Consider the following 13,343-nt stretch of genomic DNA (forward strand, 5'->3'; position numbering starts at 1 on the left):
TTCAAAGATAAACCAAATCTAATTTTGCCTATAGTCAAACCTTCCTTGTTTAATAGGAAGGAAGCTCTGCCGGGCACGATGCATTTATTCATTGTGCATTTATTGTAATTTGATGCGTAGCATTACTGAAATAAATCTGTTTTCTAGTTCCCTTAGTCAGGGGAGAGAGGGTGCTCAGATATTCATTTATTGAGTGCCAACTAGAGCCAGGATCTTATACGGCGCTGGAGATAACTCCCGCCTTCATGAAACTCACGGTCTCCTGGGGGAGACACACAATAAACTGACTAGTAAACATACAGTTACAAACTGGAAAAAGGACTATGAAGGTAACAGAGACAATACTGTGACAATGATAATGGAGATGGACCCTCTTCGATACGGGCAAGGAAGGCCCGTCTGAGGAGAAAGTATTTAAGCTGAAATTTGAGGGTGAGAAGAGTCAGCCACGGCACACGCGGACACGGAGATCTGGTGTGTTCTCAGAGCTGACAGGAGGCCGAGGCAGCTGGAGCAAAGCGAACGACAAGAAGGCCTCGAGGATGTTGAGGATGTTGGCAAGATGAGGCCAGACCGTGGATCCCCTTGCAGGTCTCTGTGCACCGTGCAACCACTGAGGAGTTATTAAGAGGGTGATGACCTAATCCAACTTGCTTCGTTACAAACTCACTCTGACTATTGTATGAGTATGGCAGCTACCAGCCACACGCAGCCACTGAGCACTTGAAACACGGCACGTCAGAGCTGAGGTGCACTGTGAGTGTACAGTATACATGGTCTGGTGTATTTAAAATGACATTAAAAATGTAAAGTACCTCATTAATAATTTTTATATTGATTACACATTGAAATGATATTTTGAATATATTAGGTTAATAGAATGTATGATTTAAATTAATTTCACCAGTTTTGTTTTGTTTTAGTTTAAAGTGGCTCCTGGAAAAATTCTGATTACACACGTGGTCATATTCTATTTCTGTGGATACTGCTGCTCTTGCTGTTTACGAAAAACATATTTGAGGGACTTCCCTAGTGGTCTAGTGGTTAGGATTCGGTGCGTTCACGGCTGTGGTCCGGGTTCAATCCCTGGTTGGGGAACTGAGATCCCGCAAGCTGTGCAGTGTGGACAAAGAGAAAAAGAAAAGCAGATTTGCGAGGGAGCAAGGGGGGAAGTGAGATGACCAGTGATGAGGCTCTTGCTGGAATTTAGAAACGATGGACTAGTTATCATGATGGCGAGGGTGTTAGCATGGAAAATGGAGAGAAGTATCAATAAATACATTTGAGGTCTGCTTTTTGGTGGTGGGGGGGGGTGGATCTGTAGGATTTACTGATGAATCAAGGATGACTCCCACATTTCTGACTTGAGCAGCAGGTTACATGGAAGTGCTGTTACTGGGATGAGTAAAACCAGCGGAGGGGTGGGAAGGGAATCCCAAGCCCAGTGTTGGGCATACTGAGATAGCCCCTCCCAAAGGAGGTGTCAAGCTGGCAGCTCTGAGGCCGGAGCTCAGAGGAGAGGTTTGGACTAGACTACAGAGAAAATTTTGAGCACATAAGAGGTACATGGGGTTAGGAAGATGGTGTAGAGAAAAAGAGAAGAGGGCTGGAGCACGGGACCCTGGTGGGCCAGTTAGTTCATGCGCCATAAAGACAAGGGCCCCCAAAGGGAGCAAAGGAACAGAAACCTAAGAGGGACACAGGGGAGTCGTGGTGCCACCGAACAAAGGGAGGAGCCTGAGAAAGAGCGTTCCCAGCGCTGACAACTAGCCAGCAAGTCCAACGGAGAAGCACCAACAGAGTCCACAGGTCCCGGCTACGTGGGGCCGGATCCAGCGCTGAACCCGACGAGGCCACTTGTCGGCGCAGGAAGGGAGGGAGATGGTGGCAGACGGAGGGGCAGGCTGCGGTGAAGACTTAACCCTTCCAAGAGGTTTGGGTCGAGGAGGGCACCCGGAGAGAGAAGAAGAGTGCGGAAACGGTGATAGCCGGGTGGGATTAAGGACACGGGACGGGACAGGCATGAGCATAGGGACATAGCCCTCCAGTGGTGGAGGAGAGGAGATGGGCCACGGGGGCAGGAAGCTCCAGCCTCAGGGCTCCTCCCTGCCTGCGGCGCTTTCAAGGCCTAGTTTCGATTTGTAATTTTGTGTTCTTTTTCTTAAAGAGGGCCCCCAAGTTACATAGACTGCGGGCTGCACAAAACCTGGCTCCTCTACACCCCTGCCCCCAGCATGGAGGGACTGACTTTTGATAAGAGGAGAGATGGCCCAGGTTTTCTCGAACTTCAGTGATGACAATAAATGAAAAAAGCCTCAAGACATGAAACATTTTTTCAGAGGGACCCAGGAATTTTGGTCCCCAGCTTGAGAGTCACTGACGTGCTGGAGGCGTTCACACACCGGACTCGGGACGGGAACCCGAGGCCAGGCTGGCTTCACGGAGTGTGGCCTGCGTGGCCTCAGAGGCTCAGAAGGACCCCGGCTCGGTGTAGTGGCCTGCTGTCACCACCTTCAAGTTCCTCATAGTATCTGAACAAGGGGCTGCACATTTTCACTCTGTACTGGGCCCTGCAAGTTATGCACGGGTCCCGGCCAAATGTTGATATTTGACTTTTTGAAAATTGAGATACAATTCACATGCTGTAATCCCTGACCCAGTGGTACCTCCGTTTCCTCATCTTCAAGTCACCGGGATGAACCCCCTCTGAGGTGGGTGATGGGACAACGAATGTGGGTTCCGTGGGCTCCTCCGACCAGGTGACTCTTCCCACAGAGTAAGCCCTCGGCTGCGTCTGGGGCATCACTGCTCAGCGTGCCCTGGTTTCCCGCAGCTGAGGCTTTCTGTTCTCAACCCCACCGATGGGATTTTTTTCTTCGTTTTTCCACCAACAGCCTTTTCCAAATGAGGGTTAAATACATCGATCGCATCATTCTCTCTCCCAAGCTGTCTCTGCTAGGGCTTGGGTCCATCAGTGACTGCCCCATGCAAGAGGTACAAGCAGATGCAGACGCAGGACTGGACTGGGCAGAGCTAGTGCTTTCCATCCCCTTTCTCCTATGAGGGGGCCTGAGACAACAGATCGGCAGAGTTAGCGAGAGAAGGAAAAAGAGAGGCAGGTCTGTTTCTGGCGTTTGCAGGGCTCAAGGCACAAATACAGACAAAGAAACACACTACAGAGTTAATATTTAAAGTTTAAAACTTAGGCTAACAAGCTGTTAAAATCTTATATCCTTCTACTTTGACAAACATATTTTCATAACGCTGGCCTGGTTTAAATTTGGAGTTTTTGCTGGAACGTGACAGTGTGAAGTGAGCCGGCCTCCAGTCCGCTCCACGTCTCTCCCCATTCGTGGCTGAAAACGTTTTGGAGGCGATGGAGCAGTAGCCACAGAGGGACGGAAGGCACTGGGGACAGAGAACTTCCAAATCTTGCCCTTGAGCCAAGCTGGGCTTGTGAGCATGTCCTGGTTTTATGATCACGATGGGGATTCAGTCCTCAGTATTGGGGAAGATGCAGGAAAGCTGGGGTCAGCTGAGGACAGCGCTCAGGTTCACGCCGTCACCCGCGCCCTGCACACCTTGGGGTTTGCTCCCCAGCCTCTCAAGGTCCTCTCCGTGAATGACTGCCCGGCAGTACCAGGTGCCTTCCCATGGGCTTGATGAGCGCAGCAAAGGTGCACGTAGAGAAGGAAAGGCGCGGCAGGAGGTCTTGAAGGACGGGTCCCCAGACGCCGTGTTTTCCAGCCTTTCCGCAGCTGATCTCAGCCTGTGTCCTTGACAAGAACAGGATGAGGTGCTTGCTCTCACACAGGAGGTGCGGGAGTGGGGGGACTAGACGCGGATGTCCACAGGAAGTCGTGGTGAGGAGAGCAGACCTCGGATGGATGTCCGAGGTCTCCCCCCCGAGAAGGATAAGCTTCAGCCTTACGTGAGGCCACCACGGTCACCAGCACGACGGTAAACGGAATTTAGCCGAGCACCTGGTAGCTGGCTTGCTTTCCAGTATTTATGTCAAAGAGATAATGAGCAGCAGGCGGAGCTGCCAGGTGGAAAGAACCTTCCTGAGAATAAAGCCAAGACAGAAGAAAACGGAGTCCACAGACTCAGGGAGACAGCGGAGGCGAGCAACCCATCTGATGACGGCCCAGCCTTGCCAAAGACGAGAACTTGACCATCTTGGCTATAGGCCAAGAAACTGCTTCTCTGCTTTTTTTTTTTTTTTTTTTTTTTTGGTTCGCGGGCCTCTCACTGCTGTGGCCTCTCCCGTTGCGGAGCACAGGCTCCGGACGCGCAGGCTCAGCGGCCATGGCTCACGGGCCCAGCCGCTCCGCGGCACGTGGGATCTTCCCGGACCGGGGCACGAACCCGTGTCCCCTGCATCGGCAGGCGGACTCTCAACCACTGCGCCACCAGGGAAGCCCTAGACACATAACTTTGAACAAGAACCGATCAACATTCTCCGGGGATCTGTACAAGCACGTGACCAGAAGAAGCCACTCCTTCTAACTCCACTCCTCTTAACTACCACCCAACTACCATCACCACACTCTGTCCGTTCCCAAACATACACACACCAACCACTGCCTGAAATTCTCCAGTGTGGAGAGCAAAGAAGCAAAGAAAGCCATATGTATGTCCACCAACCAACTGACAGACTGTTTTTGCTACTGACTCCCAGGGTAAAGGGCGTAATGACATGATCACACACAAATACTTACTGAGTTCCTACTAGGTGTAAGGCATTAGGATAAATACTGTGGCAGGTTCAGGGGAGTGGAAAACACTGGTCCTTCCTTCAAAGAGTTTATAAAGTTAATGGGGAGATAAAGCCTAAATAGTGTATATAGAAAGTTTAAAAAAAAATACAAGTGTTTGGGAAACAGTTTGGCAGTGCCTAAAACAGTTAAACATGGAGTTACCATTTGATTCTACTCCTAGGTATATACCCAAGTTTTGTCCACACAAAACTTGTATATGAATGTTCTGTTCACATCAGTACTATTCACAATAGGCAAAAGGTAGAAACAACCCAAATGTCTCTCAACTGAGGAATGGATAAACAAAATATGGTATATCCATACAATGGAATACTATTCAGCCATAACAAGGAATAAAGTATTATGGAACAATAAAAAATATATATCTAGTCTCTGTCCCTGGTTCCTGGCACAGAGCTCCTAAAACCCTTGGAATTTCCTAAGTAATAGGAGAGTCTTTTGTTATGCATAACAAGCCCCTTTCAACCACACCTGAGTTTACGCTAATGAGTTGACTCTTGGTGGGCCCCTAGAAGGCTTCAGGTTGGGAGCTGGTTGCAAGAAAGACCAATCCATGATTAGAAAGTTGGACCTTTCAGCTCCATCCCCAACATCCAGGGAGGGAAGAGGGGCAGGAGACTGAGTTCAATCACCAATGGCTATTGATTTAATCAACCATGTAATGAAACTCCATAGAACCCCCTAAATAATGGGGCTCAGAGAGCTTCTGGGTTGATGAACACATCAAAGTGCTGGGAGGGTGGTGTGCCCTGAGAAGGCTTCAGGCTCTGGGCCTCCCCTCACCATGCTTGGCCCCATACACCTCTTCCATTGCCTGGTCCTGAGCTGGAGCCTTTATAATAAACTGGTTACTCTAAGTGAAGTGCTTTCCTCAGTTCTGTGAGTCGGAGTCATTCTAGCAAATTATCAAACTTAAGGGGGGAGTGGTCACGGGAATCCCTGAATTTGTAGTTTCCTGGGCAGAAATGTGGGTAGCCTGAGCACCCCATTTGCAGTTGGTGTCTGAAGCGGGAGCAGTCTTGTGGGACTGAGCCCTTAATCTGTGGGGTCTGGGGCTCACTCCAGGAGTTAGTGGAAAAACGGAATTGAATTGTAGGGCACCCAGCTGGTGGCAAAGAATTGGCCGGTGTCAGGAAGAAAGAACTCAGAAGTACTGACACAGGGTACAACAATGGATGAACCCGGAAGCCATTATGCTAAGTGAAAGAATCCAGACACAAAAGGTCACGTATGGTATGATTCCATTCATACTAAGTGTCCAGAATGGGCCCGTTTCTAGAGACAGAAAGCAGATAGTGGTCCGTGGGGACGTGGAGGAGGGGAGAGCTGGCGGTTAGTGGATACGGGTTTCTGTTTGGAGTGATGAAAAGGTTTGGGCGTGAGATGGTGGGGACGATTGTACAACTTTGTGACTATACTGAAACCACTGAATTGTACACCTTAAAAACAAATTAGTAAATAAACCTTTGATTAAAAAAGCAAAAGAAAGGCGTGTAACCCAGCTACACAGGAGAAGCTATCACACTGGCGGCCCCTGCACAAAACAATGCGCTGTGAGGAGCTATAACGACAGGCAGGAGAGATGACAGCTTCCGGTCAACTGGAAGTGACTTCAGAATAGCTGATTCCATAACAGTGGCTGTTTCCAGGCTATTGCTTTTGCTTAGCCTAATACAGAAACCAAGTATTTCTATCTTAACCACACAGCCAAATCCTTCCTTGCTGACTCTTAACATTTATTTTCTTCTCATCTTATATCGCTGGTCACAAGAAATCATTTGTTATCTTTGACTAAAAAAAAAAAAAAAGAAGAAGAGATATCAAAAGACTAAGGTTGCTGTATTAGCCTGTGTTCTTCCTGGAAAGCAAGGATTGAGACCAAGGCTTGAGTAGAAGCATTGGAGCTGGCGGGGGCTAGGTGGGCAGTAATCTCATGGAACTGGGGAAAGTAAAACAGGAAAGGAGGGAAAACCGGTACAAAGGTGTGTTTTCATAAGGGTTGTTGTAGGAAACTGAGTCTCCGTCTCTTTAGGACTTTCTGAGGAGCCATGTTGAATGGCCTCAGAATTATCCACCCTAGATTGGGAAGGACTGGTTCTTGATCCCATTGGTCAAGGTTCTCCCCACAGGAAGCTGACTCCCCTGCACTTCTGGGTTGTGAGTGCGTGAGTGCTGAGTGGATTCTGCAGGTATCCCTCACCTCAGTCTCTGAGTTCTGGGGCAGAATACAAGAACTGCGCCCAAGAAAAGTTGGTCGTTTCTCCATGGGACTTACACCATTGGCTCCCCTGGGTCTCAGGACTTCAGATTTGGACTCGAGCTGCATCACCAGCTCTCCGTGGCCTCCATCTTGCTGACAGCAGATTGTGAGACTTCTCAGCCTGACGCTGCATTAGAGGACGTTGGATGCATGTAAAATCATGCCTAACGTAGATGCTTGACCTGACATTAAGAGAGTCATAATGAGCTGTGCAGCTACCGAGAGATCATAGGAGCCCCTTCCTTGGTCTCCTAGACTGTTCCTCTGGGGACAGCTAAGTACCATGTTGTGAGGACACTCAAGCAGCCCTACAGAGAAAACCTAAGAAGATCTAAGGCTTCCTGCCAACAGCCAGCACCAATTTTCTGAGAAGGTGTAGCTACAGAGAAGGTTTAGTCTAGGAAATAAGCCCTCACCAAACACTGTGAAAAATAAGTTTATGTAGTTTGTGAGAAAAAATGTTGGGAGGCTGGAGCAAAAGGTAGCCAATTAATAATTTTTAAAAAATTATAACACCTTAACTTTACACAGTGTTAATGTCAAATACATTTCAATTTAAAAATGCATACAAAGGGACTTCCCTGGTGGCACAGTGGTTAAGAATCCGCCTGCCAATGCAGGGGACACGGGTTCGATCCCTGGTCCAGGAGGATCCCACATGCCATGGAGCAACTAAGCCCACGCGCCACAACTACTGAGCCTGTGCTCTAGAGCCCACAAGCCACAACTACTGAGCCCTCATGCCACAACTACTGAAGCCCACGCACCTAGAGCCTATGCTCCGCAACAAGAGAAGCCACCACAATGAGAAGCTCGAGCACCACAACGAAGAGTAGCCCCCGCTCGCCGCAACTAGAGAAGGCCCGCACGCAACAACGAAGACCCAACGCAGCCAAAAATGAATAAATAAAATAAATAAAAATTTTTTAAATGTGTGAAAAAAATATAGGCAATGAAAGTTAAGAGTTCAATACAAGATGGAATTGTTTCAGGCTGAAGAAGTAGGGAATCATGAAAGAGGCAAAGCTTAGACTTGTAATATCAACATAGCGCCATATAATATCTGGTTTCATTATTGTATTTACTTAAATAGATTTTGTTTATATACTGCTTACAATTTAAGTAATTCTCACTTTCCTTATCTTAGCAGGAAACTTAAAAACATGTAAACATAAAAGAAAATAAGACTGAGGAAAGATAGTCTTTTCAGCAAATGGTGCTGGGAAAACTAGATATTCACATGCACGAAGTTGGATCCTTACTTCACACCATACACAAAAACTAACTTGAAATGGATGAAAGACCTAAACATATGTACTAAAGCTATAATGCTCTTAGAAGAAAACACAGGGAAAATTTTCATGACATTGGATTCAGCAATGATTTGGCACCTGACAACAAAAGTACAGGCAAGAAAAGAAAAAGTAAATAAATTGGACTTGATCAAAATTCAAAACATTTGTGCATCCAAGAATACTACCAAGAGAGTGAAAAGACAGCCTATAGAAAGGGGGAAAATATTTGCAAATCATATATCAGATAAGGAATTAGTATCCAGAATATACAAAGAACTCCTACATTTCAATAACCAAAAAAAACACACTACTCAATACAAAAATGGGCAAAAGACTTGCATAGACATCTCTTCAAAGCAGATATCCAGATGGGCAATAAGCACATAAAAAGATGCTCAACATCACCAGTCATTAGGAAAAAGCAAATCACGACCACAATGAGATACCATTTCACATCCATTAGAATGGCTATTATACATATTTTTTTTAAAAAACGCAAGTGACAAATGTTGGTAAGGATGTGGAGAAATTGAAACCCTAGTGCACTGCTGATGGGAATGTAAAATAGTGCATCCACTATGGAAAACAGTTTGACAGTTCCTCAAAAGCTAAACACAGTATTACCATATGATCTAGCAATTCTACTTCTGGGTATATACCCAAAGGAATTGAAAGCAGGAACTGAGATATTTTACACCCATGTCCACAGAAGAATCATTCACCACAGTCAAAAGGTAGACACAACCACAAGTTCCAAGGATGAATGGATATGGTCCATCCACGCATTGGAATATTATTCAGTCCTAAAAAGGAAGGAAATTCTGACGCACGCTACAACATGGATGCACCTTGAAGACATTATACTATGTGAACTAAGACAGACACAAAAGAACAAATACCGTATGATTCTGCTTATATGAGGTACCTAGAATAGGCACATTCATAGGGACAGAAAGCAGATCCAAGGTTACCAAGGTCTGGGGCGGGAGGTATGTGGTTATTGTTTAGTGGGTACAGAGTTTCTGCATGGGGTCACAAAAAAGTTTTGGAAACAGATATTGGTGATGGTTGCACAACACTGTGAATGTAATTAATTACCACTGAATTACACATTAAAAATGGTTAAAATGGTAAATTTTACGTTACGTGTATTTTACCACAATAAAAAAAAAAGTGCCAAAAGGGAGGGAGGAAGGAAGGAACAGAATGACGTCGAAAGTTCTTCAAAGGGACCCCTTCAGCAACATCCAGGGCAAACTGGTAACGTCTTAAATTAATAAAACAATTTTTAGGGGCCTCTGGAATAGGCAACAAGGCAAACTGGATGAGCAGGACAGGTGACTGTCACCTGTGTGTCAAGTGGGGCGTCTATAGCTGCCGTGCCTGGTAGTGACAACGCTTTGAGAAAAGCAGCTTCAGGTTGGGCGGCTGGCGAGGGTCACTCTGAAATCGAACCCCTTCGAGGTGGAGCTTTCCTCTTGACCTCTCTGTTTGGATGCTCTTTTGTTGCAGTGAGCCAAGACCAAGGCCAGATCCCCACCTGGCAGCCAGGATTCAGGAGTGTCTCTTCAGCTTCTGCCACCGGCTGCGATTGATCCTGCTGTGCTATCTTTGCTTTTAAAACGTCAGTCTTTGAGCCCTTCTAGGCACTTTTTGCCAGAGGTGCTGAATGGGCTTCAGAACCGTTGTTCTTGTTCTTCCTGTTTCGCACCTGCTATTGTGACTGCCCTCCGAGAGTCACAGCAAATGGGCCTTCCTTGCAGTTTCCTTTGACCGGGGCGTACGACCTGCTCCAGCTGGTGTGCGGCCAGGAATCCAGGCGTTGTCTCCACTCTCTTCCGCATTCTGCCTTCAGACTCTCTTTGTTGGACACAAGAAGTGCCTGTCCTCACAGCCACCACACGTCCAGCCCCGTGGTGGGCATTCCTGCGTGTGGCACTATTTCCCCTGAGAACTTCCTGCTCGCTCTCTTCCGTGATTCTTCAAGGCTTTGTCTTTCGCATCCTGTGGGGGGATTTAGCTCTCTCTTTCAAAGGCTTACGCTGGGCAGCATCAGATCTATGACTATTTTCAGAGAACTGTGTACATGGGAAAAAGTCTGAGAAACGTTCTCTTAAGTGCTCTCTTGATGAAATTTAATTTTGACATTTTGCCACATGAAAGTTTTTTTTTTAACTGTGGTAAAATACACCAAACATAAAATTTACCATCTTAAGCATTGTTTTTGTTTTTGTTTTTGTTTTTTTGTTTTTGCGGTACGCGGGCCTCTCGCTGCCGTGGCCTCTGCCGCTGTGGAGCACAGGCTCCGGACGCGCATGCTCAGCAGCCATGGCTCACGGGCCCAGCCGCTCCGCGGCATGTGGGATCTTCCCGGACCGGGGCACGGACCCGTGTCCCCTGCATCGGCAGGCGGACTCTCAACCACTGCGCCACCAGGGAAGCCCCATCTTAAGCATTTTTAAGTGTGCAGTTCAGTAGTGTTGAGTATATTCACATTTTTGTGCAACCAACCCCCAGAACCCTTTTCGTCTTGTAAAACTGAAACTCTGTCCCAATTAAACAGAAACTCCCCTTCCCCCTCCTCCACCCAGCCCCTCGTACCACCACTCTACTTTCAGTCTCTGTGAATCTGACTAGTCTGTGCCTCATATAAGTGGAATCGTGCAATATTTGTCTTTTGGTGTCTGGCTTATGTCATTTAGCATAACACTTTCAAGGTTCATCCACGTTGTAGCATGTGTAAGAGTCTCCTTCCTTTTTAAGGCTGAATAATATTCCATTGTGCATATACACCACATTTTGCTTATCTATTCATCCGTTGATGGATTTTGGGTTGTTTCCACCTTTTGGCTGTCATGAACAATGCTGCTATGAACGTGGTTGTATAAATACTTTTCATTGCTTTTGGGTATATACCCAGAAGCAGGATTGCTGGATCATATGGTAATTCTATTTTTAATTTTTTTTAGGAACTGCTATACTGTTACATAAAAGTTTTAGAGGATAACAAAGTCACCCAGAAGTGATCAATGGAGGAGACTGGATTAAAGTAATGCAAGATGATATCTTTGGCATCTTTAAAATTCATCATCAATATTTTCTTTGTCCTTGGCTTTTCCTTAGACCCATCTCTTGCCTTTCATTTTAGCCTACGGAGTGAAGATGGTACAGTTCTCTGAGTACCCGAGGCCTCTGGTAACAGTCTCAGTTTGTTGGAGAGTGCCTTTGGGATCCACACCAGAGGAGGAAGGAAGAGTGAGTAGAAGGAGGAGTTGAGCTGCCATGCAGGCGTGATGGCAGGTGTGACGGCAGCCTCACCCAGCCCCACAGGGAGCTCAGGCTCCAGAATGTCTCATCATGTAATTCCATGTCGGGCTGAAACAGCGGAGTCTTTATCCTTCCTTGGTCACTGAATATGGGCTGCCTTGGAAAGGACACAATGTTGAGCTAGGGAACCCTTTGCAGCTGAGACGGGTTCTGGAGCCAGCAGCTGTCAGCCACATTCCAGCAGCTGGGGCCACACGTCCATCCTTGAAGGGGAGTTGTGCAGCAGATCACCATGTCCACCACAGTAGTTTCTGGGAAAGACTACTGAGGAAAGCTTCAGAAGTACAGAAGGTCATGGTCCACAGGCACCAGCAGGAATGTGGCCATGCTACCATATGATATCACTTATATGTGGAATCTAAAATATGACACAAATGAACTTATCTATAAAACAGACCCACAGACATAGAGAACAGACTTGTGCTTGCCAAGCAGGGAGTGAAGGGGTTGGAGGAGGGAAGGATTGGGAGTTTGGGATTAGCAGATGAAAACTATTATACATAGAATGGATAAAAAACAAGGTCTTACTGTATAGCACAGGGAGCTATGTTCAATATCCTGTGATAAACCAGAATGGAAAAGACTATGAAAAAGAATGGATATATGTATGTATAACTGAGCCACTCTGCTGTGCAGAAGAAATGAATGCAACGTTGTGCATCCCCTCTACTTCAATAGAAAATGTGGCCGTGTTAGTACAGAGCAGGTCATTCGCTGTGAGTGGGAGGGTCTGTGTGTGGTGGTGAAGAGCACAGACCACCTGGGTGGGAATCCTTGGTTCTGTCCTTCCCAGCTGGGTGACCTTGGTCAGGTTCTTAACATCCCTGTGCTTTAGTTTCCTCCCGTGACGAGGGGTCATACTAGAATCTGTCTCATATAAGCGCTTACCATCGTGTCACACCCATAACAGGCACCGTATGTGTAACTGTTTTCACAGATATATGGAGTTTCATGAAAGCTCTGAAAGAAGATAGGGGCTTTAGAACCTATAGAATCCACGGTAAACTGGAAGGAAGGTGAGGATTCAGAGAGCTAGGTGCAAAGTGAGCAATGAAAACGAACAAGGCAGGGACTTCCCTGGTGGTGCAGTGGTTAAGAATCTGCCTGCCACTGCAGGGGACACGGGTTCGAGCCGTGGTCCGGGAAGATCCCACATGCCACGGAGCAACTAAGCCCGAGAGCCACAACTACTGAGCCTGCGCTCTAGAGCCCACCAGCCACAACTACTAAAGCCTACGTGCCACAACTACCAAAGCCCATGCGCCTAGAGCCCGTGCTCTGCAACGAGAGGCCACCACAATGAGAAGCCTGTGCACTGCAATGAAGAGTAGCCCCTGCTCACCACAACTAGAGAAAGCCCGCGCGCAGCAACAAAGACCCAACGCAGCCAAAAATTAATTAATTAATTAAAAAAATGAACAAGGCAGCACAGCACTAATGAGAAATGAGACACACAGAGAAAATAATAAAAATGGCTGGGAAAAGACTGTCCAAGTGAACCTGAAAATCAAAGGGCAACAAATTAAACAATTTGAAAACAAAAACACGACAGGGAGTTGGTTCTCTGAATATTTAAAGGATGTTACTTGTAGCAAAATTGTGACTCCCACTCCCTTTCCTCTTTCCAGTCGCCCCACTACTTTTCATCTTCCTCCTCAAGACCCAACCCCTAGTGGCCCA

At 46.9% G+C, this 13,343-nt stretch overlaps 1 protein-coding gene across 1 annotated transcript in view; it reads right to left on the reverse strand.

Annotated features, from left to right (window-relative positions):
* B4GALNT3 (beta-1,4-N-acetyl-galactosaminyltransferase 3) overlaps positions 1-13,343 on the reverse strand; it is a 215,516-nt gene that overhangs the window by 15,426 nt on the left and 186,747 nt on the right. The gene's annotated exons all lie outside the window — the stretch shown is intronic.

The sequence above is a fragment of the Delphinapterus leucas genome, chromosome 11, assembly GCF_059928025.1.
Source record: "Delphinapterus leucas isolate spDelLeu-1000000601 "Yukka" chromosome 11, BTC_Dleu_Yukka2, whole genome shotgun sequence".
Taxonomy (NCBI): Eukaryota; Metazoa; Chordata; class Mammalia; order Artiodactyla; family Monodontidae; genus Delphinapterus; species Delphinapterus leucas.